The sequence below is a fragment of the Schistocerca serialis genome, chromosome 4 (assembly GCF_023864345.2).
Source record: "Schistocerca serialis cubense isolate TAMUIC-IGC-003099 chromosome 4, iqSchSeri2.2, whole genome shotgun sequence".
In the NCBI taxonomy this organism is placed as follows: domain Eukaryota; kingdom Metazoa; phylum Arthropoda; class Insecta; order Orthoptera; family Acrididae; genus Schistocerca; species Schistocerca serialis.
The window spans coordinates 35898300-35917283 of record NC_064641.1 but is presented as its reverse complement, the minus strand read 5'-3'; the positions used below and the strand labels follow the sequence as shown (position 1 = coordinate 35917283).

The 18984-nt window shown below is 50.2% G+C and overlaps 33 non-coding genes across 33 annotated transcripts; 27 read left to right on the top strand and 6 right to left on the bottom strand.

The window, feature by feature from the left end:
* The first annotated feature begins 5086 nt into the window (after positions 1 to 5086).
* On the top strand, positions 5087 to 5158 carry Trnae-uuc (transfer RNA glutamic acid (anticodon UUC)). Its single transcript has one exon. It is a non-coding gene; the product is annotated as a tRNA-Glu (tRNA).
* Positions 5159 to 5437: 279 nt separating this feature from the next.
* Positions 5438 to 5510, top strand: Trnak-uuu (transfer RNA lysine (anticodon UUU)). The gene has a single exon. It is a non-coding gene; the product is annotated as a tRNA-Lys (tRNA).
* A 140-nt stretch (positions 5511 to 5650) lies between these two features.
* Positions 5651 to 5732, top strand: Trnas-aga (transfer RNA serine (anticodon AGA)). The gene has a single exon. It is a non-coding gene; the product is annotated as a tRNA-Ser (tRNA).
* Positions 5733 to 6010: 278 nt separating this feature from the next.
* On the bottom strand, positions 6011 to 6082 carry Trnag-ucc (transfer RNA glycine (anticodon UCC)). The gene has a single exon. It is a non-coding gene; the product is annotated as a tRNA-Gly (tRNA).
* An 813-nt stretch (positions 6083 to 6895) lies between these two features.
* Positions 6896 to 6968, top strand: Trnam-cau (transfer RNA methionine (anticodon CAU)). Its single transcript has one exon. It is a non-coding gene; the product is annotated as a tRNA-Met (tRNA).
* A 322-nt stretch (positions 6969 to 7290) lies between these two features.
* On the top strand, positions 7291 to 7362 carry Trnae-uuc (transfer RNA glutamic acid (anticodon UUC)). Its single transcript has one exon. It is a non-coding gene; the product is annotated as a tRNA-Glu (tRNA).
* A 279-nt stretch (positions 7363 to 7641) lies between these two features.
* On the top strand, positions 7642 to 7714 carry Trnak-uuu (transfer RNA lysine (anticodon UUU)). The gene has a single exon. It is a non-coding gene; the product is annotated as a tRNA-Lys (tRNA).
* Positions 7715 to 7854: 140 nt separating this feature from the next.
* Positions 7855 to 7936, top strand: Trnas-aga (transfer RNA serine (anticodon AGA)). The gene has a single exon. It is a non-coding gene; the product is annotated as a tRNA-Ser (tRNA).
* A 278-nt stretch (positions 7937 to 8214) lies between these two features.
* On the bottom strand, positions 8215 to 8286 carry Trnag-ucc (transfer RNA glycine (anticodon UCC)). The gene has a single exon. It is a non-coding gene; the product is annotated as a tRNA-Gly (tRNA).
* An 813-nt stretch (positions 8287 to 9099) lies between these two features.
* On the top strand, positions 9100 to 9172 carry Trnam-cau (transfer RNA methionine (anticodon CAU)). The gene has a single exon. It is a non-coding gene; the product is annotated as a tRNA-Met (tRNA).
* Positions 9173 to 9494: 322 nt separating this feature from the next.
* Trnae-uuc (transfer RNA glutamic acid (anticodon UUC)) lies at positions 9495 to 9566 on the top strand. Its single transcript has one exon. It is a non-coding gene; the product is annotated as a tRNA-Glu (tRNA).
* A 279-nt stretch (positions 9567 to 9845) lies between these two features.
* On the top strand, positions 9846 to 9918 carry Trnak-uuu (transfer RNA lysine (anticodon UUU)). Its single transcript has one exon. It is a non-coding gene; the product is annotated as a tRNA-Lys (tRNA).
* Positions 9919 to 10058: 140 nt separating this feature from the next.
* Positions 10059 to 10140, top strand: Trnas-aga (transfer RNA serine (anticodon AGA)). Its single transcript has one exon. It is a non-coding gene; the product is annotated as a tRNA-Ser (tRNA).
* Positions 10141 to 10408: 268 nt separating this feature from the next.
* Positions 10409 to 10480, bottom strand: Trnag-ucc (transfer RNA glycine (anticodon UCC)). Its single transcript has one exon. It is a non-coding gene; the product is annotated as a tRNA-Gly (tRNA).
* Positions 10481 to 11293: 813 nt separating this feature from the next.
* Trnam-cau (transfer RNA methionine (anticodon CAU)) lies at positions 11294 to 11366 on the top strand. Its single transcript has one exon. It is a non-coding gene; the product is annotated as a tRNA-Met (tRNA).
* A 322-nt stretch (positions 11367 to 11688) lies between these two features.
* On the top strand, positions 11689 to 11760 carry Trnae-uuc (transfer RNA glutamic acid (anticodon UUC)). The gene has a single exon. It is a non-coding gene; the product is annotated as a tRNA-Glu (tRNA).
* Positions 11761 to 12039: 279 nt separating this feature from the next.
* On the top strand, positions 12040 to 12112 carry Trnak-uuu (transfer RNA lysine (anticodon UUU)). The gene has a single exon. It is a non-coding gene; the product is annotated as a tRNA-Lys (tRNA).
* Positions 12113 to 12252: 140 nt separating this feature from the next.
* On the top strand, positions 12253 to 12334 carry Trnas-aga (transfer RNA serine (anticodon AGA)). The gene has a single exon. It is a non-coding gene; the product is annotated as a tRNA-Ser (tRNA).
* Positions 12335 to 12612: 278 nt separating this feature from the next.
* Positions 12613 to 12684, bottom strand: Trnag-ucc (transfer RNA glycine (anticodon UCC)). The gene has a single exon. It is a non-coding gene; the product is annotated as a tRNA-Gly (tRNA).
* An 813-nt stretch (positions 12685 to 13497) lies between these two features.
* Trnam-cau (transfer RNA methionine (anticodon CAU)) lies at positions 13498 to 13570 on the top strand. The gene has a single exon. It is a non-coding gene; the product is annotated as a tRNA-Met (tRNA).
* Positions 13571 to 13892: 322 nt separating this feature from the next.
* On the top strand, positions 13893 to 13964 carry Trnae-uuc (transfer RNA glutamic acid (anticodon UUC)). Its single transcript has one exon. It is a non-coding gene; the product is annotated as a tRNA-Glu (tRNA).
* Positions 13965 to 14243: 279 nt separating this feature from the next.
* Trnak-uuu (transfer RNA lysine (anticodon UUU)) lies at positions 14244 to 14316 on the top strand. Its single transcript has one exon. It is a non-coding gene; the product is annotated as a tRNA-Lys (tRNA).
* Positions 14317 to 14456: 140 nt separating this feature from the next.
* Positions 14457 to 14538, top strand: Trnas-aga (transfer RNA serine (anticodon AGA)). The gene has a single exon. It is a non-coding gene; the product is annotated as a tRNA-Ser (tRNA).
* Positions 14539 to 14816: 278 nt separating this feature from the next.
* Trnag-ucc (transfer RNA glycine (anticodon UCC)) lies at positions 14817 to 14888 on the bottom strand. Its single transcript has one exon. It is a non-coding gene; the product is annotated as a tRNA-Gly (tRNA).
* Positions 14889 to 15701: 813 nt separating this feature from the next.
* Trnam-cau (transfer RNA methionine (anticodon CAU)) lies at positions 15702 to 15774 on the top strand. Its single transcript has one exon. It is a non-coding gene; the product is annotated as a tRNA-Met (tRNA).
* Positions 15775 to 16096: 322 nt separating this feature from the next.
* Trnae-uuc (transfer RNA glutamic acid (anticodon UUC)) lies at positions 16097 to 16168 on the top strand. The gene has a single exon. It is a non-coding gene; the product is annotated as a tRNA-Glu (tRNA).
* A 279-nt stretch (positions 16169 to 16447) lies between these two features.
* Positions 16448 to 16520, top strand: Trnak-uuu (transfer RNA lysine (anticodon UUU)). The gene has a single exon. It is a non-coding gene; the product is annotated as a tRNA-Lys (tRNA).
* Positions 16521 to 16660: 140 nt separating this feature from the next.
* Positions 16661 to 16742, top strand: Trnas-aga (transfer RNA serine (anticodon AGA)). The gene has a single exon. It is a non-coding gene; the product is annotated as a tRNA-Ser (tRNA).
* Positions 16743 to 17020: 278 nt separating this feature from the next.
* On the bottom strand, positions 17021 to 17092 carry Trnag-ucc (transfer RNA glycine (anticodon UCC)). Its single transcript has one exon. It is a non-coding gene; the product is annotated as a tRNA-Gly (tRNA).
* Positions 17093 to 17905: 813 nt separating this feature from the next.
* Positions 17906 to 17978, top strand: Trnam-cau (transfer RNA methionine (anticodon CAU)). The gene has a single exon. It is a non-coding gene; the product is annotated as a tRNA-Met (tRNA).
* A 322-nt stretch (positions 17979 to 18300) lies between these two features.
* On the top strand, positions 18301 to 18372 carry Trnae-uuc (transfer RNA glutamic acid (anticodon UUC)). Its single transcript has one exon. It is a non-coding gene; the product is annotated as a tRNA-Glu (tRNA).
* Positions 18373 to 18651: 279 nt separating this feature from the next.
* On the top strand, positions 18652 to 18724 carry Trnak-uuu (transfer RNA lysine (anticodon UUU)). Its single transcript has one exon. It is a non-coding gene; the product is annotated as a tRNA-Lys (tRNA).
* Positions 18725 to 18864: 140 nt separating this feature from the next.
* On the top strand, positions 18865 to 18946 carry Trnas-aga (transfer RNA serine (anticodon AGA)). Its single transcript has one exon. It is a non-coding gene; the product is annotated as a tRNA-Ser (tRNA).
* The last annotated feature ends 38 nt before the right edge of the window (positions 18947 to 18984 follow it).

Genomic DNA, 18984 nt, shown 5'->3' with positions numbered 1-18984 from the left:
TCCATAGAATTTTTATTACACCATGCTGCGAAATCTATACGAGCAGGCAGACACTTCCAACATCCGTCTGGTAGATATCAAGCGAACCAAGGCCAAATTGCTCAGCATTAAAAGACAGCAGATGGAGGGTCTGAAAATAAAATCAAAGGCTAAAACAGTCGTGGAGGATGAACATGCTTCCTTGTACCATCTACTGAGGCACGAAAGAAATAGGAGACGCACCTTCATCGATGGACTTCAGTCTGAAAATGGCGAGACACTCACGACTCAGAGAGACATCGTCAATGCAGTGCACAAGTATTACGAAGACCTATACTCAGTCAGTCCTGTATGTGAAGAGTCCTTCGATGATTACCTTAGTTTCCATAGCTCCTCAGGTGTCGGACGAGGAAAACGAAAACCTTCTCGTCGAGTGTCCTAACGAAGAAATCTACAGAACCATCTGCAAGTCTCCTTTGAAGAAATCACCGGGACCGGATGGTTTGCCTGTTGAATTTTATATACGATACTGCCTTTGATTGGTGACATGTTTACCCGAATCACAAACGAGGTACTTCAGGGAAAACATGTCACCAATCAAAGGCCAGTATGCGTAGATAAATTCACAGGCAGAACCATCCGGTCCCGGTGATTTCTTCAAAGGAGACTTGCAGATGGGTTCTGAAGATTTCTGTCGTTAGGACACTCGACGAGAAGGTTTTCGTTTCCTCGTCCGACACCTGAGGAGCTATGGAACTAAGGGAATCATCGAAGGACTCTTCAGCATACAGGGACTCGACTCAGAGAGTCATCGTCAATGCAGTGCACAAGTATTACGAAGACCTATACTCAGTCAGTCCTGTATGTGAAGAGTCCTTCGATGATTACCTTAGTTCCATAGCTCCTCAGGTGTCGGACGAGGAAAACGAAAACCTTCTCGTCGAGTGTCCTAACGAAGAAATCTACAGAACCATCTGCAAGTCTCCTTTGAAGAAATCACCGGGACCGGATGGTTTGCCTGTTGAATTTTATATACGATACTGGCCTTTGATTGGTGACATGTTTACCCGAATCACAAACGAGGTACTTCAGGGAAAACAGATACCTTCTGTCTTTAAAGAGAGTACAATAGTACTCATTCCAAAAACTACTGCAAAAACAAACCTTAATAACTTTCGTCCTATCTCTCTGTTAAACTCTGATTATAAAATCATCGGCAGAATTATAAACAACAGACTCTCACAGCTCGCTACAAAGATAGTAAGCCCATACCAGTCATGTGTTCCAAATAGGAGTATTTTTAAAAGCATAGCTGAATATAGAGATGTAATTGCAATCACTGCTGTGACCAATATCAAATGTGCTATCATGTTTATTGACTTCCAGAAAGCTTTTGATCGTGTGGATCATAGATTCCTTAATGCCACACTGAAGAAAATAGGTTTTAATGAGCGCGTCCTAAGTGTGATTAGAAATATTGCAACAGGAATCAGCGCTTGTATCTCAGTCAACAGCCAGAGGACAAAGCAGATCCAGATCAGGCGTGGCGTGCCTCAAGGCAGCCCCCTCTCAATGCTCCTCTTCGTGCTGTCTTTAGAGCCTTTTCTCCGCAGTGTTCATGTCACCCTGACTGGCCTCACATTATCTGCTCACCGAACTGTTATAAACGCCTATGCCGATGATGTCGGAGTCGTAGTGCGTAATGCCGAAGACATTTCGAAATTGGACATACTAATTAAGAAGTACTGTAGCGTCTCCGGAGCGAGTCTCAACGCAAACAAAAGCAAACTTTTAAACCTACGGGGTTTTCAACACACCACATTAGCCTGGGCGACAAAAGTCACCCAGTGCAAAGCGCTGGGAATAACGCTGACGCCTTGCCCATTGAAAATGGCAGCTATCAATTGGAGAAATACGTCAGGACAAATTCTTGGAATAACAAGAGAAAACCTTTCCCGTAATATGAACCAGTTTCAGAGGGTACTTTTCATTAACAACTGCCTCCTCTCCAAAGGTTACTTTACAGCGCAGATCTTCCCGTTACCAAAAATGATTGGAAAACAGATAATGTCTACCATTGCCAGTTATCTGTGGAGAGGTGAAATATTCCGAGTAGCTGCAACAACAGCGACCTTAGATCCCAGAAAAGGAGGTTTAGGTTTAGTTGACATCAGAAATAAGGCGTCTGCACTTTTTATAAAAAGGACCGCCACTATCCTTAGCGACCACGCTGACAGCATTACAACTAAATTATTTGAAGTTGTCAGGCCTGCAAGTCTACAGCCACCGGTGAATGTGCAAAAAATAAATAACCGGCTCCAGCACGTTCGAGTATATTTTGTGGAACTCAGCTATCTTGGCAATGCCATAATCAACTCACGACGGATCACGGCCCGCGATATTCTGTGTCTTCGAAGGAAAATGGAGGGGAGAAACAAATTAGAAAGCAAATACCCACATTTTGATTGGGACGCCATATGGGAAAATATTCAAATGCGTGGTCTTCCATCCGACGTCAAATCAACATGGTATAAAACAGTGAATGGGACCATCAGCACTAATGAAAGGCTACATGCAATCGGCATTAGCGAAACGAATCTCTGTCTCAAATGCAAACTGATCGATACGTTAGTGCACAGATTAACGTGCGGTGGGAATCTACAAATCTGTAATTGGATTAGAGAACAACTTGCATTTCTTACGAGGTCTTCGGTAGAAAATTTTCCCCCTGTGACATTCCTCAGGCCTCAGACTCGCTATTTTCCCGCAGCAAAAAACAACTCCGTCCACTGGTTAATGGGGCACTATGTGAATTACGTAATTAATCACATGGGATCTGACAATTCCATTGAGTTTTACGTGAACTTGAAGTTTGCTTTTTATAGAGCCCTGAAATATAAAGATCACAAGAAGAACTACGGCAATATGCTAAAAATAGTATTTGAGCGACTGGGCATTGGTTGACATGCAGCTGAGATAAACACAAATCATTTCTTTAAGCGAATGGACGCATGTTTTCTAAAAACCAGAAAAAAAAAAATTACAATTTTACAGCTTCATATTCCAATCAGTTATACTCTGCTAACTCAGAAGGCTATTTTGTTCATTCCACAGCAAGAGCCGAAAAAAAAAAAAACAAAAAAAAAAGTTAAAAAGAAAAAAAAAAAAGAAAAAAAAAATTAAGAACAAAAAACAATAAAAAAAATCGCCATCGTAGGGTACAGATAAGTTTTTTGTTTTTTTTTTTTTTTTTTTTCACGATTTTATTACTAACATGGAAGTCTCATTTCTTTTAATGGAAGAGGATTTTTCTCCTTTTTTTTTATTATTATTATACCTATCAAGAAGACAATAAGGCTATGGCAATAGTGCCTTACCATATCACTTATTTTTTGCATTCAATGAAGTTTCTTCCCTTACAAGAAAAAAAAAAGAAAATAAAACAAACAAATTAATACAAAAAAAAAAAAAAAACTAGAACAAGAGCAACCAAATATACACAATCAGCATCCATTGCTTCATGCATTACTTTTCTGTTACAAAGAGGCATGTTTTTTGTTGTCAAGCAGCAGTGGGAATAATATATATCAACTAAATAAATACCACACACGCTACAAGCTATCAGCTTCAATTGCTAATGCCTCAACATGCACTAAATTTCTTGTCTAAAACGAAGGATCAATCCGTTCAGGAGTAGGATGAACACAAAGCATAGTTTCCATACTCAGTCAAGAATCTTATAATGAAGCAACTCAGCAACGGGACTGGGGGAGACATCACGGCCAGGCCTCAAGTCTCAGACCCCTGCCCGTTTTGCCTCCACCTGCCTCATGCTGCTAAGCTTCTATTCTCCATTAAAAAAAAAAAAAAAAAACAAAAAAAAAAAAAAACTGGTTACGGCAAAAAAATATACAAAAAAAACAACTGAAAAAGAAAAAAAAATGGTGTTACGGAAAAAAAAAAAAAAAAAAAAAAAAAAAAAAGTTGGGAGAGCGTAAAAAAAAAAAAAAAAAAAGTGGTTAAGAAAAAAAAAAAGTGGTTAAGGCAAAAAAAAAAAAAAAAAAAAAAAAAAGGGGTATGATTCCTGCTTTGGGTGCAGGAGGTCCCGGGTTCAAATCCCGGACGAGCCCTGCCATTTTGACCGTGCTGAAGAGTAGGTGGAACTCAGCCCCGGTTGCAGCTCCTCAATGAAGAGTAGACGCCTGTTATAGCACGTGGATATAACAAGACTGCGGCACCAGTAAAGTACGTAGGTGGAATTCGGTAGAAACGCAGACGGTAATTTTGCATGCAGCGGAAAACAAGGTTGTCTTTGCGGAATATGTGCACCGTGAGTGGAGATTCAGCTTAATTATGCGACAGTCTACCCTCATCTTACTAGCGACGGCAACAACCAAGGGGTGGCATGTAAGATTGAGCGTGGCTAAGAGTTTCTCATTATCAGTTAGCATCACACTTTGACAGAGCTGTGACAAGGCGAGTAGGGTGAGCTCAGGAAAGCCAGTAGCAAGCGCACTTGAAGTAGCCCTGAAGAACCGGATTATAAATTTTGCCAGCCGTAATGGAGCTAGGGGCGTTCTCAGTTACCAAATACCGGTGCAATAAGAGAGCAACAGTATTTGACAGTAAAATGACGGCCTATCCGTCTAGCATACGACATTGCTTGTCTCTGCATACGCGGACGATAAAAAAAAAAAAAAAAAAAAAAAAAAAAAAAGGTAGCGCAGTGGGCAGCGCGTAAGTCTCATAATCTTAAGGTCGTGAGTTCGATCCTCACCCGGGGCATATAATTTGCTGTACATCATGGCTGAATTAACGGCGTTGCTGTTGCTAGGGAACGAACTGAATTGTCGTTTGTTATCCACAAGGAGTCCACGCCTCAGCGTCAAAATGTTTACATCCAGCTATGGCAAGGTACAGCTTTGACCTTTCTCCTCCCCTGTTATGAGTAAAATATGATGCAAACAGCAATGAATAGTCAGTTTCGAGCTGTGCGCCATGCCAGTCTGTAGGCGCAAATATGCTCGCAAACAGAGAACACCACTGAGTCCGGATTCAGCACGAAATGCCAGAGGAGAGGGAGTAAATCTGACACTTATCGAGCAAATCCGGTGTGGTCTAGTGGCTAGGATACCTGGCTTTCACCCAGGAGGCCAGGGTTCGATTCCCGGTACCGGAAGCGAAGTTTTTGCGCACACGACCCTCCATGTTTTGGCCCTCCAACCCTCGTTTGTCGCCCTCCTTCCGGAGCTTCAACCGAGCGTAATCGGGGAAAAAAGGCACGAGATGCAATTACTGTCAGCACCGGGATAAAGGGAGAAGAGGCACTGGTCCGCTGTTGGGCTGCTACCAGCGTCAGTGGCAAGTCGGTGAAGTCGCCAGTTGCGCCAGAAGCCAGCAATTACGCGTTCCAGTTATTCACATTGCCTGCAGCTGCTCCATCCCCCAACAAGTGTGAGCCCGGATAGCTCAGTCGGTAGAGCATTAGGCTTTTAACCTAAGGGTCCAGGGTTCGAGTCCCTGTCCGGGCGAAGATTTTAACGCTTCCGTAATGGCTCGTCTCGTAGCGCTGGTAGCCCTGCCGTAATCAGTGCACGGAGTTCGTTTCCTGTCAACATACTGCGCAGAACGGTTTGAGTTTTCACGATTCGAGGGAACTTTTTGGCTGCGAGCAGTCGTGGCCGAGTGGTTAAGGCGTCTGACTAGAAATCAGATTCCCTCTGGGAGCGTAGGTTCGAGTCCTACCGACTGCGTCTCTTTTTTTTATTTTTTTGTTTAAGAAGAAGGAGCAGAAAATTTCGCAGTTTGCCTGTCGTTTTGGTACTTCGCTACACCTCACCTCTCACAGCCGTTTATATCGCCTGTCCTCTTGATAAGGGCGAATTCCAAGCGTCAGCTTTCGCGTCAGCCGAGCAAAGTCGGGACAAGTCGGGACATACTACAGGATGGCCTGCGTGGAGCAACGACGGAAAGAAAACGTTAATTTAACAGCACGTGGCTCACATACCCATACGTAAAAATTTGCGCCCGTTGCGGTGGCCGGGAATCGAACCCGGATCAACTGCTTGGAAGGCAACTATGCTCACCATTACACCACCACCGCACAGCCGCTGCCCGTGACGCCGCGCTGTGTCGGCTTCCCGCCCGCCGGCAGCGGCCCACGGTGATAGTAGCTGTAGGCGCTTTACGAGGTAGGAGGGTGCATCCACACGCGTTCGGGCAGCGCCTCCACGCACGCTGCGTCTTTGGGCAAGACTCGTCGCCGCGGCCGCAAGGTTACTCACACGATAGTGATGAGCGGTCGCTTTAAGGCAGTGTAGTGGGGGACTCCGCGTGTGTAGCACTTTTTTCGGTTGTATCCGGCGTCGTTGGGTGGCAATCCCACTTTCCCTGCAGACAGCTACTCTGGAATATGCTCGGGAAGCACGGTCGACCGCCCCCAACAAATGCAACTAAAAAAATGAGAACAACAACAAAAAAAGCGGCAGGTTGTTCGCCTACCACGCGGGCGGCCCGGGTTCGATTCCCGGCCGATGCATCGTTTTGCTGTTCTCGCTATAATGCTGCCGCGCCGATTGCTCGTTTGAGCTGCGTCAGCCTCAGAAATGTATAGCAGGATTCGCTGTGAGAAGAACCAAACACGCAGCACGCAAGAGACCGTACTTGGACGGACGCGTGCTATTTCTGAACTCTAGCGTCAGCCTGGCCCTACAGGCCGCTGTGTTCAGGTGCCGCAAGGGCGATGTACTGTAACCTCAGGCAGTGCTGCTTTCCGTTGGAAAAGCCGCGGCAGCAGTTTAATCTAGCAATTCGGGAAAGCACGTGTAGCAACACAACAGATTCTTGAGAAAGCGCAAACTGTCTATCTCTAATATGCGAGGCTTACCAAGTTTCCTGGGACGTTGGTTGCAGACGTGCCTCGGTAGCGCAGTGGGCAGCGCGTAAGTCTCATAATCTTAAGGTCGTGAGTTCGATCCTCACCCGGGGCATATAATTTGCTGTACATCATGGCTGAATTAACGGCGTTGCTGTTGCTAGGGAACGAACTGAATTGTCGTTTGTTATCCACAAGGAGTCCACGCCTCAGCGTCAAAATGTTTACATCCAGCTATGGCAAGGTACAGCTTTGACCTTTCTCCTCCCCTGTTATGAGTAAAATATGATGCAAACAGCAATGAATAGTCAGTTTCGAGCTGTGCGCCATGCCAGTCTGTAGGCGCAAATATGCTCGCAAACAGAGAACACCACTGAGTCCGGATTCAGCACGAAATGCCAGAGGAGAGGGAGTAAATCTGACACTTATCGAGCAAATCCGGTGTGGTCTAGTGGCTAGGATACCTGGCTTTCACCCAGGAGGCCAGGGTTCGATTCCCGGTACCGGAAGCGAAGTTTTTGCGCACACGACCCTCCATGTTTTGGCCCTCCAACCCTCGTTTGTCGCCCTCCTTCCGGAGCTTCAACCGAGCGTAATCGGGGAAAAAAGGCACGAGATGCAATTACTGTCAGCACCGGGATAAAGGGAGAAGAGGCACTGGTCCGCTGTTGGGCTGCTACCAGCGTCAGTGGCAAGTCGGTGAAGTCGCCAGTTGCGCCAGAAGCCAGCAATTACGCGTTCCAGTTATTCACATTGCCTGCAGCTGCTCCATCCCCCAACAAGTGTGAGCCCGGATAGCTCAGTCGGTAGAGCATTAGGCTTTTAACCTAAGGGTCCAGGGTTCGAGTCCCTGTCCGGGCGAAGATTTTAACGCTTCCGTAATGGCTCGTCTCGTAGCGCTGGTAGCCCTGCCGTAATCAGTGCACGGAGTTCGTTTCCTGTCAACATACTGCGCAGAACGGTTTGAGTTTTCACGATTCGAGGGAACTTTTTGGCTGCGAGCAGTCGTGGCCGAGTGGTTAAGGCGTCTGACTAGAAATCAGATTCCCTCTGGGAGCGTAGGTTCGAGTCCTACCGACTGCGTCTCTTTTTTTTATTTTTTTGTTTAAGAAGAAGGAGCAGAAAATTTCGCAGTTTGCCTGTCGTTTTGGTACTTCGCTACACCTCACCTCTCACAGCCGTTTATATCGCCTGTCCTCTTGATAAGGGCGAATTCCAAGCGTCAGCATTCGCGTCAGCCGAGCAAAGTCGGGACAAGTCGGGACATACTACAGGATGGCCTGCGTGGAGCAACGACGGAAAGAAAACGTTAATTTAACAGCACGTGGCTCACATACTCATACGTAAAAATTTGCGCCCGTTGCGGTGGCCGGGAATCGAACCCGGATCAACTGCTTGGAAGGCAACTATGCTCACCATTACACCACCACCGCACAGCCGCTGCCCGTGACGCCGCGCTGTGTCGGCTTCCCGCCCGCCGGCAGCGGCCCACGGTGATAGTAGCTGTAGGCGCTTTACGAGGTAGGAGGGTGCATCCACACGCGTTCGGGCAGCGCCTCCACGCACGCTGCGTCTTTGGGCAAGACTCGTCGCCGCGGCCGCAAGGTTACTCACACGATAGTGATGAGCGGTCGCTTTAAGGCAGTGTAGTGGGGGACTCCGCGTGTGTAGCACTTTTTTCGGTTGTATCCGGCGTCGTTGGGTGGCAATCCCACTTTCCCTGCAGACAGCTACTCTGGAATATGCTCGGGAAGCACGGTCGACCGCCCCCAACAAATGCAACTAAAAAAATGAGAACAACAACAAAAAAAGCGGCAGGTTGTTCGCCTACCACGCGGGCGGCCCGGGTTCGATTCCCGGCCGATGCATCGTTTTGCTGTTCTCGCTATAATGCTGCCGCGCCGATTGCTCGTTTGAGCTGCGTCAGCCTCAGAAATGTATAGCAGGATTCGCTGTGAGAAGAACCAAACACGCAGCACGCAAGAGACCGTACTTGGACGGACGCGTGCTATTTCTGAACTCTAGCGTCAGCCTGGCCCTACAGGCCGCTGTGTTCAGGTGCCGCAAGGGCGATGTACTGTAACCTCAGGCAGTGCTGCTTTCCGTTGGAAAAGCCGCGGCAGCAGTTTAATCTAGCAATTCGGGAAAGCACGTGTAGCAACACAACAGATTCTTGAGAAAGCGCAAACTGTCTATCTCTAATATGCGAGGCTTACCAAGTTTCCTGGGACGTTGGTTGCAGACGTGCCTCGGTAGCGCAGTGGGCAGCGCGTAAGTCTCATAATCTTAAGGTCGTGAGTTCGATCCTCACCCGGGGCATATAATTTGCTGTACATCATGGCTGAATTAACGGCGTTGCTGTTGCTAGGGAACGAACTGAATTGTCGTTTGTTATCCACAAGGAGTCCACGCCTCAGCGTCAAAATGTTTACATCCAGCTATGGCAAGGTACAGCTTTGACCTTTCTCCTCCCCTGTTATGAGTAAAATATGATGCAAACAGCAATGAATAGTCAGTTTCGAGCTGTGCGCCATGCCAGTCTGTAGGCGCAAATATGCTCGCAAACAGAGAACACCACTGAGTCCGGATTCAGCACGAAATGCCAGAGGAGAGGGAGTAAATCTGACACTTATCGAGCAAATCCGGTGTGGTCTAGTGGCTAGGATACCTGGCTTTCACCCAGGAGGCCAGGGTTCGATTCCCGGTACCGGAAGCGAAGTTTTTGCGCACACGACCCTCCATGTTTTGGCCCTCCAACCCTCGTTTGTCGCCCTCCTTCCGGAGCTTCAACCGAGCGTAATCGGGGAAAAAAGGCACGAGATGCAATTACTGTCAGCACCGGGATAAAGGGAGAAGAGGCACTGGTCCGCTGTTGGGCTGCTACCAGCGTCAGTGGCAAGTCGGTGAAGTCGCCAGTTGCGCCAGAAGCCAGCAATTACGCGTTCCAGTTATTCACATTGCCTGCAGCTGCTCCATCCCCCAACAAGTGTGAGCCCGGATAGCTCAGTCGGTAGAGCATTAGGCTTTTAACCTAAGGGTCCAGGGTTCGAGTCCCTGTCCGGGCGAAGATTTTAACGCTTCCGTAATGGCTCGTCTCGTAGCGCTGGTAGCCCTGCCGTAATCAGTGCACGGAGTTCGTTTCCTGTCAACATACTGCGCAGAACGGTTTGAGTTTTCACGATTCGAGGGAACTTTTTGGCTGCGAGCAGTCGTGGCCGAGTGGTTAAGGCGTCTGACTAGAAATCAGATTCCCTCTGGGAGCGTAGGTTCGAGTCCTACCGACTGCGTCTCTTTTTTTTATTTTTTTGTTTAAGAAGAAGGAGCAGAAAATTTCGCAGTTTGCCTGTCGTTTTGGTACTTCGCTACACCTCACCTCTCACAGCCGTTTATATCGCCTGTCCTCTTGATAAGGGCGAATTCCAAGCGTCAGCATTCGCGTCAGCCGAGCAAAGTCGGGACATACTACAGGATGGCCTGCGTGGAGCAACGACGGAAAGAAAACGTTAATTTAACAGCACGTGGCTCACATACTCATACGTAAAAATTTGCGCCCGTTGCGGTGGCCGGGAATCGAACCCGGATCAACTGCTTGGAAGGCAACTATGCTCACCATTACACCACCACCGCACAGCCGCTGCCCGTGACGCCGCGCTGTGTCGGCTTCCCGCCCGCCGGCAGCGGCCCACGGTGATAGTAGCTGTAGGCGCTTTACGAGGTAGGAGGGTGCATCCACACGCGTTCGGGCAGCGCCTCCACGCACGCTGCGTCTTTGGGCAAGACTCGTCGCCGCGGCCGCAAGGTTACTCACACGATAGTGATGAGCGGTCGCTTTAAGGCAGTGTAGTGGGGGACTCCGCGTGTGTAGCACTTTTTTCGGTTGTATCCGGCGTCGTTGGGTGGCAATCCCACTTTCCCTGCAGACAGCTACTCTGGAATATGCTCGGGAAGCACGGTCGACCGCCCCCAACAAATGCAACTAAAAAAATGAGAACAACAACAAAAAAAGCGGCAGGTTGTTCGCCTACCACGCGGGCGGCCCGGGTTCGATTCCCGGCCGATGCATCGTTTTGCTGTTCTCGCTATAATGCTGCCGCGCCGATTGCTCGTTTGAGCTGCGTCAGCCTCAGAAATGTATAGCAGGATTCGCTGTGAGAAGAACCAAACACGCAGCACGCAAGAGACCGTACTTGGACGGACGCGTGCTATTTCTGAACTCTAGCGTCAGCCTGGCCCTACAGGCCGCTGTGTTCAGGTGCCGCAAGGGCGATGTACTGTAACCTCAGGCAGTGCTGCTTTCCGTTGGAAAAGCCGCGGCAGCAGTTTAATCTAGCAATTCGGGAAAGCACGTGTAGCAACACAACAGATTCTTGAGAAAGCGCAAACTGTCTATCTCTAATATGCGAGGCTTACCAAGTTTCCTGGGACGTTGGTTGCAGACGTGCCTCGGTAGCGCAGTGGGCAGCGCGTAAGTCTCATAATCTTAAGGTCGTGAGTTCGATCCTCACCCGGGGCATATAATTTGCTGTACATCATGGCTGAATTAACGGCGTTGCTGTTGCTAGGGAACGAACTGAATTGTCGTTTGTTATCCACAAGGAGCCCACGCCTCAGCGTCAAAATGTTTACATCCAGCTATGGCAAGGTACAGCTTTGACCTTTCTCCTCCCCTGTTATGAGTAAAATATGATGCAAACAGCAATGAATAGTCAGTTTCGAGCTGTGCGCCATGCCAGTCTGTAGGCGCAAATATGCTCGCAAACAGAGAACACCACTGAGTCCGGATTCAGCACGAAATGCCAGAGGAGAGGGAGTAAATCTGACACTTATCGAGCAAATCCGGTGTGGTCTAGTGGCTAGGATACCTGGCTTTCACCCAGGAGGCCAGGGTTCGATTCCCGGTACCGGAAGCGAAGTTTTTGCGCACACGACCCTCCATGTTTTGGCCCTCCAACCCTCGTTTGTCGCCCTCCTTCCGGAGCTTCAACCGAGCGTAATCGGGGAAAAAAGGCACGAGATGCAATTACTGTCAGCACCGGGATAAAGGGAGAAGAGGCACTGGTCCGCTGTTGGGCTGCTACCAGCGTCAGTGGCAAGTCGGTGAAGTCGCCAGTTGCGCCAGAAGCCAGCAATTACGCGTTCCAGTTATTCACATTGCCTGCAGCTGCTCCATCCCCCAACAAGTGTGAGCCCGGATAGCTCAGTCGGTAGAGCATTAGGCTTTTAACCTAAGGGTCCAGGGTTCGAGTCCCTGTCCGGGCGAAGATTTTAACGCTTCCGTAATGGCTCGTCTCGTAGCGCTGGTAGCCCTGCCGTAATCAGTGCACGGAGTTCGTTTCCTGTCAACATACTGCGCAGAACGGTTTGAGTTTTCACGATTCGAGGGAACTTTTTGGCTGCGAGCAGTCGTGGCCGAGTGGTTAAGGCGTCTGACTAGAAATCAGATTCCCTCTGGGAGCGTAGGTTCGAGTCCTACCGACTGCGTCTCTTTTTTTTATTTTTTTGTTTAAGAAGAAGGAGCAGAAAATTTCGCAGTTTGCCTGTCGTTTTGGTACTTCGCTACACCTCACCTCTCACAGCCGTTTATATCGCCTGTCCTCTTGATAAGGGCGAATTCCAAGCGTCAGCTTTCGCGTCAGCCGAGCAAAGTCGGGACAAGTCGGGACATACTACAGGATGGCCTGCGTGGAGCAACGACGGAAAGAAAACGTTAATTTAACAGCACGTGGCTCACATACTCATACGTAAAAATTTGCGCCCGTTGCGGTGGCCGGGAATCGAACCCGGATTAACTGCTTGGAAGGCAACTATGCTCACCATTACACCACCACCGCACAGCCGCTGCCCGTGACGCCGCGCTGTGTCGGCTTCCCGCCCGCCGGCAGCGGCCCACGGTGATAGTAGCTGTAGGCGCTTTACGAGGTAGGAGGGTGCATCCACACGCGTTCGGGCAGCGCCTCCACGCACGCTGCGTCTTTGGGCAAGACTCGTCGCCGCGGCCGCAAGGTTACTCACACGATAGTGATGAGCGGTCGCTTTAAGGCAGTGTAGTGGGGGACTCCGCGTGTGTAGCACTTTTTTCGGTTGTATCCGGCGTCGTTGGGTGGCAATCCCACTTTCCCTGCAGACAGCTACTCTGGAATATGCTCGGGAAGCACGGTCGACCGCCCCCAACAAATGCAACTAAAAAAATGAGAACAACAACAAAAAAAGCGGCAGGTTGTTCGCCTACCACGCGGGCGGCCCGGGTTCGATTCCCGGCCGATGCATCGTTTTGCTGTTCTCGCTATAATGCTGCCGCGCCGATTGCTCGTTTGAGCTGCGTCAGCCTCAGAAATGTATAGCAGGATTCGCTGTGAGAAGAACCAAACACGCAGCACGCAAGAGACCGTACTTGGACGGACGCGTGCTATTTCTGAACTCTAGCGTCAGCCTGGCCCTACAGGCCGCTGTGTTCAGGTGCCGCAAGGGCGATGTACTGTAACCTCAGGCAGTGCTGCTTTCCGTTGGAAAAGCCGCGGCAGCAGTTTAATCTAGCAATTCGGGAAAGCACGTGTAGCAACACAACAGATTCTTGAGAAAGCGCAAACTGTCTATCTCTAATATGCGAGGCTTACCAAGTTTCCTGGGACGTTGGTTGCAGACGTGCCTCGGTAGCGCAGTGGGCAGCGCGTAAGTCTCATAATCTTAAGGTCGTGAGTTCGATCCTCACCCGGGGCATATAATTTGCTGTACATCATGGCTGAATTAACGGCGTTGCTGTTGCTAGGGAACGAACTGAATTGTCGTTTGTTATCCACAAGGAGTCCACGCCTCAGCGTCAAAATGTTTACATCCAGCTATGGCAAGGTACAGCTTTGACCTTTCTCCTCCCCTGTTATGAGTAAAATATGATGCAAACAGCAATGAATAGTCAGTTTCGAGCTGTGCGCCATGCCAGTCTGTAGGCGCAAATATGCTCGCAAACAGAGAACACCACTGAGTCCGGATTCAGCACGAAATGCCAGAGGAGAGGGAGTAAATCTGACACTTATCGAGCAAATCCGGTGTGGTCTAGTGGCTAGGATACCTGGCTTTCACCCAGGAGGCCAGGGTTCGATTCCCGGTACCGGAAGCGAAGTTTTTGCGCACACGACCCTCCATGTTTTGGCCCTCCAACCCTCGTTTGTCGCCCTCCTTCCGGAGCTTCAACCGAGCGTAATCGGGGAAAAAAGGCACGAGATGCAATTACTGTCAGCACCGGGATAAAGGGAGAAGAGGCACTGGTCCGCTGTTGGGCTGCTACCAGCGTCAGTGGCAAGTCGGTGAAGTCGCCAGTTGCGCCAGAAGCCAGCAATTACGCGTTCCAGTTATTCACATTGCCTGCAGCTGCTCCATCCCCCAACAAGTGTGAGCCCGGATAGCTCAGTCGGTAGAGCATTAGGCTTTTAACCTAAGGGTCCAGGGTTCGAGTCCCTGTCCAGGCGAAGATTTTAACGCTTCCGTAATGGCTCGTCTCGTAGCGCTGGTAGCCCTGCCGTAATCAGTGCACGGAGTTCGTCTCCTGTCAACATACTGCGCAGAACGGTTTGAGTTTTCACGATTCGAGGGAACTTTTTGGCTGCGAGCAGTCGTGGCCGAGTGGTTAAGGCGTCTGACTAGAAATCAGATTCCCTCTGGGAGCGTAGGTTCGAGTCCTACCGACTGCGTCTCTTTTTTTTATTTTTTTGTTTAAGAAGAAGGAGCAGAAAATTTCGCAGTTTGCCTGTCGTTTTGGTACTTCGCTACACCTCACCTCTCACAGCCGTTTATATCGCCTGTCCTCTTGATAAGGGCGAATTCCAAGCGTCAGCTTTCGCGTCAGCCGAGCAAAGTCGGGACAAGTCGGGACATACTACAGGATGGCCTGCGTGGAGCAACGACGGAAAGAAAACGTTAATTTAACAGCACGTGGCTCACATACTCATACGTAAAAATTTGCGCCCGTTGCGGTGGCCGGGAATCGAACCCGGATCAACTGCTTGGAAGGCAACTATGCTCACCATTACACCACCACCGCACAGCCGCTGCCCGTGACGCCGCGCTGTGTCGGCTTCCCGCCCGCCGGCAGCGGCCCACGGTGATAGTAGCTGTAGGCGCTTTACGAGGTAGGAGGGTGCATCCACACGCGTTCGGGCAGCGCCTCCACGCACGCTGCGTCTTTGGGCAAGACTCGTCGCCGCGGCCGCAAGGTTACTCACACGATAGTGATGAGCGGTCGCTTTAAGGCAGTGTAGTGGGGGACTCCGCGTGTGTAGCACTTTTTTCGGTTGTATCCGGCGTCGTTGGGTGGCAATCCCACTTTCCCTGCAGACAGCTACTCTGGAATATGCTCGGGAAGCACGGTCGACCGCCCCCAACAAATGCAACTAAAAAAATGAGAACAACAACAAAAAAAGCGGCAGGTTGTTCGCCTACCACGCGGGCGGCCCGGGTTCGATTCCCGGCCGATGCATCGTTTTGCTGTTCTCGCTATAATGCTGCCGCGCCGATTGCTCGTTTGAGCTGCGTCAGCCTCAGAAATGTATAGCAGGATTCGCTGTGAGAAGAACCAAACACGCAGCACGCAAGAGACCGTACTTGGACGGACGCGTGCTATTTCTGAACTCTAGCGTCAGCCTGGCCCTACAGGCCGCTGTGTTCAGGTGCCGCAAGGGCGATGTACTGTAACCTCAGGCAGTGCTGCTTTCCGTTGGAAAAGCCGCGGCAGCAGTTTAATCTAGCAATTCGGGAAAGCACGTGTAGCAACACAACAGATTCTTGAGAAAGCGCAAACTGTCTATCTCTAATATGCGAGGCTTACCAAGTTTCCTGGGACGTTGGTTGCAGACGTGCCTCGGTAGCGCAGTGGGCAGCGCGTAAGTCTCATAATCTTAAGGTCGTGTGTTCGATCCTCACCCGGGGCATATAATTTGCTGTACATCATGGCTGAATTAACGGCGTTGCTGTTGCTAGGGAACGAACTGAATTGTCGTTTGTTATCCACAAGGAGTCCACGCCTCAGCGTCAAAATGTTTACATCCAGCTATGGCAAGGTACAGCTTTGACCTTTCTCCTCCCCTGTTATGAGTAAAATATGATGCAAACAGCAATGAATAGTCAGTTTCGAGCTGTGCGCCATGCCAGTCTGTAGGCGCAAATATGCTCGCAAACAGAGAACACAACTGAGTCCGGATTCAGCACGAAATGCCAGAGGAGAGGGAGTAAATCTGACACTTATCGAGCAAATCCGGTGTGGTCTAGTGGCTAGGATACCTGGCTTTCACCCAGGAGGCCAGGGTTCGATTCCCGGTACCGGAAGCGAAGTTTTTGCGCACACGACCCTCCATGTTTTGGCCCTCCAACCCTCGTTTGTCGCCCTCCTTCCGGAGCTTCAACCGAGCGTAATCGGGGAAAAAAGGCACGAGATGCAATTACTGTCAGCACCGGGATAAAGGGAGAAGAGGCACTGGTCCGCTGTTGGGCTGCTACCAGCGTCAGTGGCAAGTCGGTGAAGTCGCCAGTTGCGCCAGAAGCCAGCAATTACGCGTTCCAGTTATTCACATTGCCTGCAGCTGCTCCATCCCCCAACAAGTGTGAGCCCGGATAGCTCAGTCGGTAGAGCATTAGGCTTTTAACCTAAGGGTCCAGGGTTCGAGTCCCTGTCCGGGCGAAGATTTTAACGCTTCCGTAATGGCTCGTCTCGTAGCGCTGGTAGCCCTGCCGTAATCAGTGCACGGAGTTCGTTTCCTGTCAACATACTGCGCAGAACGGTTTGAGTTTTCACGATTCGAGGGAACTTTTTGGCTGCGAGCAGTCGTGGCCGAGTGGTTAAGGCGTCTGACTAGAAATCAGATTCCCTCTGGGAGCGTAGGTTCGAGTCCTACCGACTGCGTCTCTTTTTTTTATTTTTTTGTTTAAGAAGAAGGAGCAGAAAATTTCGCAGTTTGCCTGTCGTTTTGGTACTTCGCTACACCTCACCTCTCACAGCCGTTTATATCGCCTGTCCTCTTGATAAGGGCGAATTCCAAGCGTCAGCTTTCGCGTCAGCCGAGCAAAGTCGGGACAAGTCGGGACATACTACAGGATGGCCTGCGTGGAGCAACGACGGAAAGAAAACGTTAATTTAACAGCACGTGGCTCACATACTCATACGTAAAAATTTGCGCCCGTTGCGGTGGCCGGGAATCGAACCCGGATCAACTGCTTGGAAGGCAACTATGCTCACCATTACACCACCACCGCACAGCCGCTGCCCGTGACGCCGCGCTGTGTCGGCTTCCCGCCCGCCGGCAGCGGCCCACGGTGATAGTAGCTGTAGGCGCTTTACGAGGTAGGAGGGTGCATCCACACGCGTTCGGGCAGCGCCTCCACGCACGCTGCGTCTTTGGGCAAGACTCGTCGCCGCGGCCGCAAGGTTACTCACACGATAGTGATGAGCGGTCGCTTTAAGGCAGTGTAGTGGGGGACTCCGCGTGTGTAGCACTTTTTTCGGTTGTATCCGGCGTCGTTGGGTGGCAATCCCACTTTCCCTGCAGACAGCTACTCTGGAATATGCTCGGGAAGCACGGTCGACCGCCCCCAACAAATGCAACTAAAAAAATGAGAACAACAACAAAAAAAGCGGCAGGTTGTTCGCCTACCACGCGGGCGGCCCGGGTTCGATTCCCGGCCGATGCATCGTTTTGCTGTTCTCGCTATAATGCTGCCGCGCCGATTGCTCGTTTGAGCTGCGTCAGCCTCAGAAATGTATAGCAGGATTCGCTGTGAGAAGAACCAAACACGCAGCACGCAAGAGACCGTACTTGGACGGACGCGTGCTATTTCTGAACTCTAGCGTCAGCCTGGCCCTACAGGCCGCTGTGTTCAGGTGCCGCAAGGGCGATGTACTGTAACCTCAGGCAGTGCTGCTTTCCGTTGGAAAAGCCGCGGCAGCAGTTTAATCTAGCAATTCGGGAAAGCACGTGTAGCAACACAACAGATTCTTGAGAAAGCGCAAACTGTCTATCTCTAATATGCGAGGCTTACCAAGTTTCCTGGGACGTTGGTTGCAGACGTGCCTCGGTAGCGCAGTGGGCAGCGCGTAAGTCTCATAATCTTAAGGTCGTGAGTTCGATCCTCACCCGGGGCATATAATTTGCTGTACATCATGGCTGAATTAACGGCGTTGCTGTTGCTAGGGAACGAACTGAATTGTCGTTTGTTATCCACAAGGAGTCCACGCCTCAGCGTCAAAATGTTTACATCCAGCTATGGCAAGGTACAGCTTTGACCTTTCTCCTCCCCTGTTATGAGTAAAATATGATGCAAACAGCAATGAATAGTCAGTTTCGAGCTGTGCGCCATGCCAGTCTGTAGGCGCAAATATGCTCGCAAACAGAGAACACCACTGAGTCCGGATTCAGCACGAAATGCCAGAGGAGAGGGAGTAAATCTGACACTTATCGAGCAAATCCGGTGTGGTCTAGTGGCTAGGATACCTGGCTTTCACCCAGGAGGCCAGGGTTCGATTCCCGGTACCGGAAGCGAAGTTTTTGCGCACACGACCCTCCATGTTTTGGCCCTCCAACCCTCGTTTGTCGCCCTCCTTCCGGAGCTTCAACCGAGCGTAATCGGGGAAAAAAGGCACGAGATGCAATTACTGTCAGCACCGGGATAAAGGGAGAAGAGGCACTGGTCCGCTGTTGGGCTGCTACCAGCGTCAGTGGCAAGTCGGTGAAGTCGCCAGTTGCGCCAGAAGCCAGCAATTACGCGTTCCAGTTATTCACATTGCCTGCAGCTGCTCCATCCCCCAACAAGTGTGAGCCCGGATAGCTCAGTCGGTAGAGCATTAGGCTTTTAACCTAAGGGTCCAGGGTTCGAGTCCCTGTCCAGGCGAAGATTTTAACGCTTCCGTAATGGCTCGTCTCGTAGCGCTGGTAGCCCTGCCGTAATCAGTGCACGGAGTTCGTCTCCTGTCAACATACTGCGCAGAACGGTTTGAGTTTTCACGATTCGAGGGAACTTTTTGGCTGCGAGCAGTCGTGGCCGAGTGGTTAAGGCGTCTGACTAGAAATCAGATTCCCTCTGGGAGCGTAGGTTCGAGTCCTACCGACTGCGTCTCTTTTTTTTATTTTTTTGTTTAAGAAGAAGGAGCA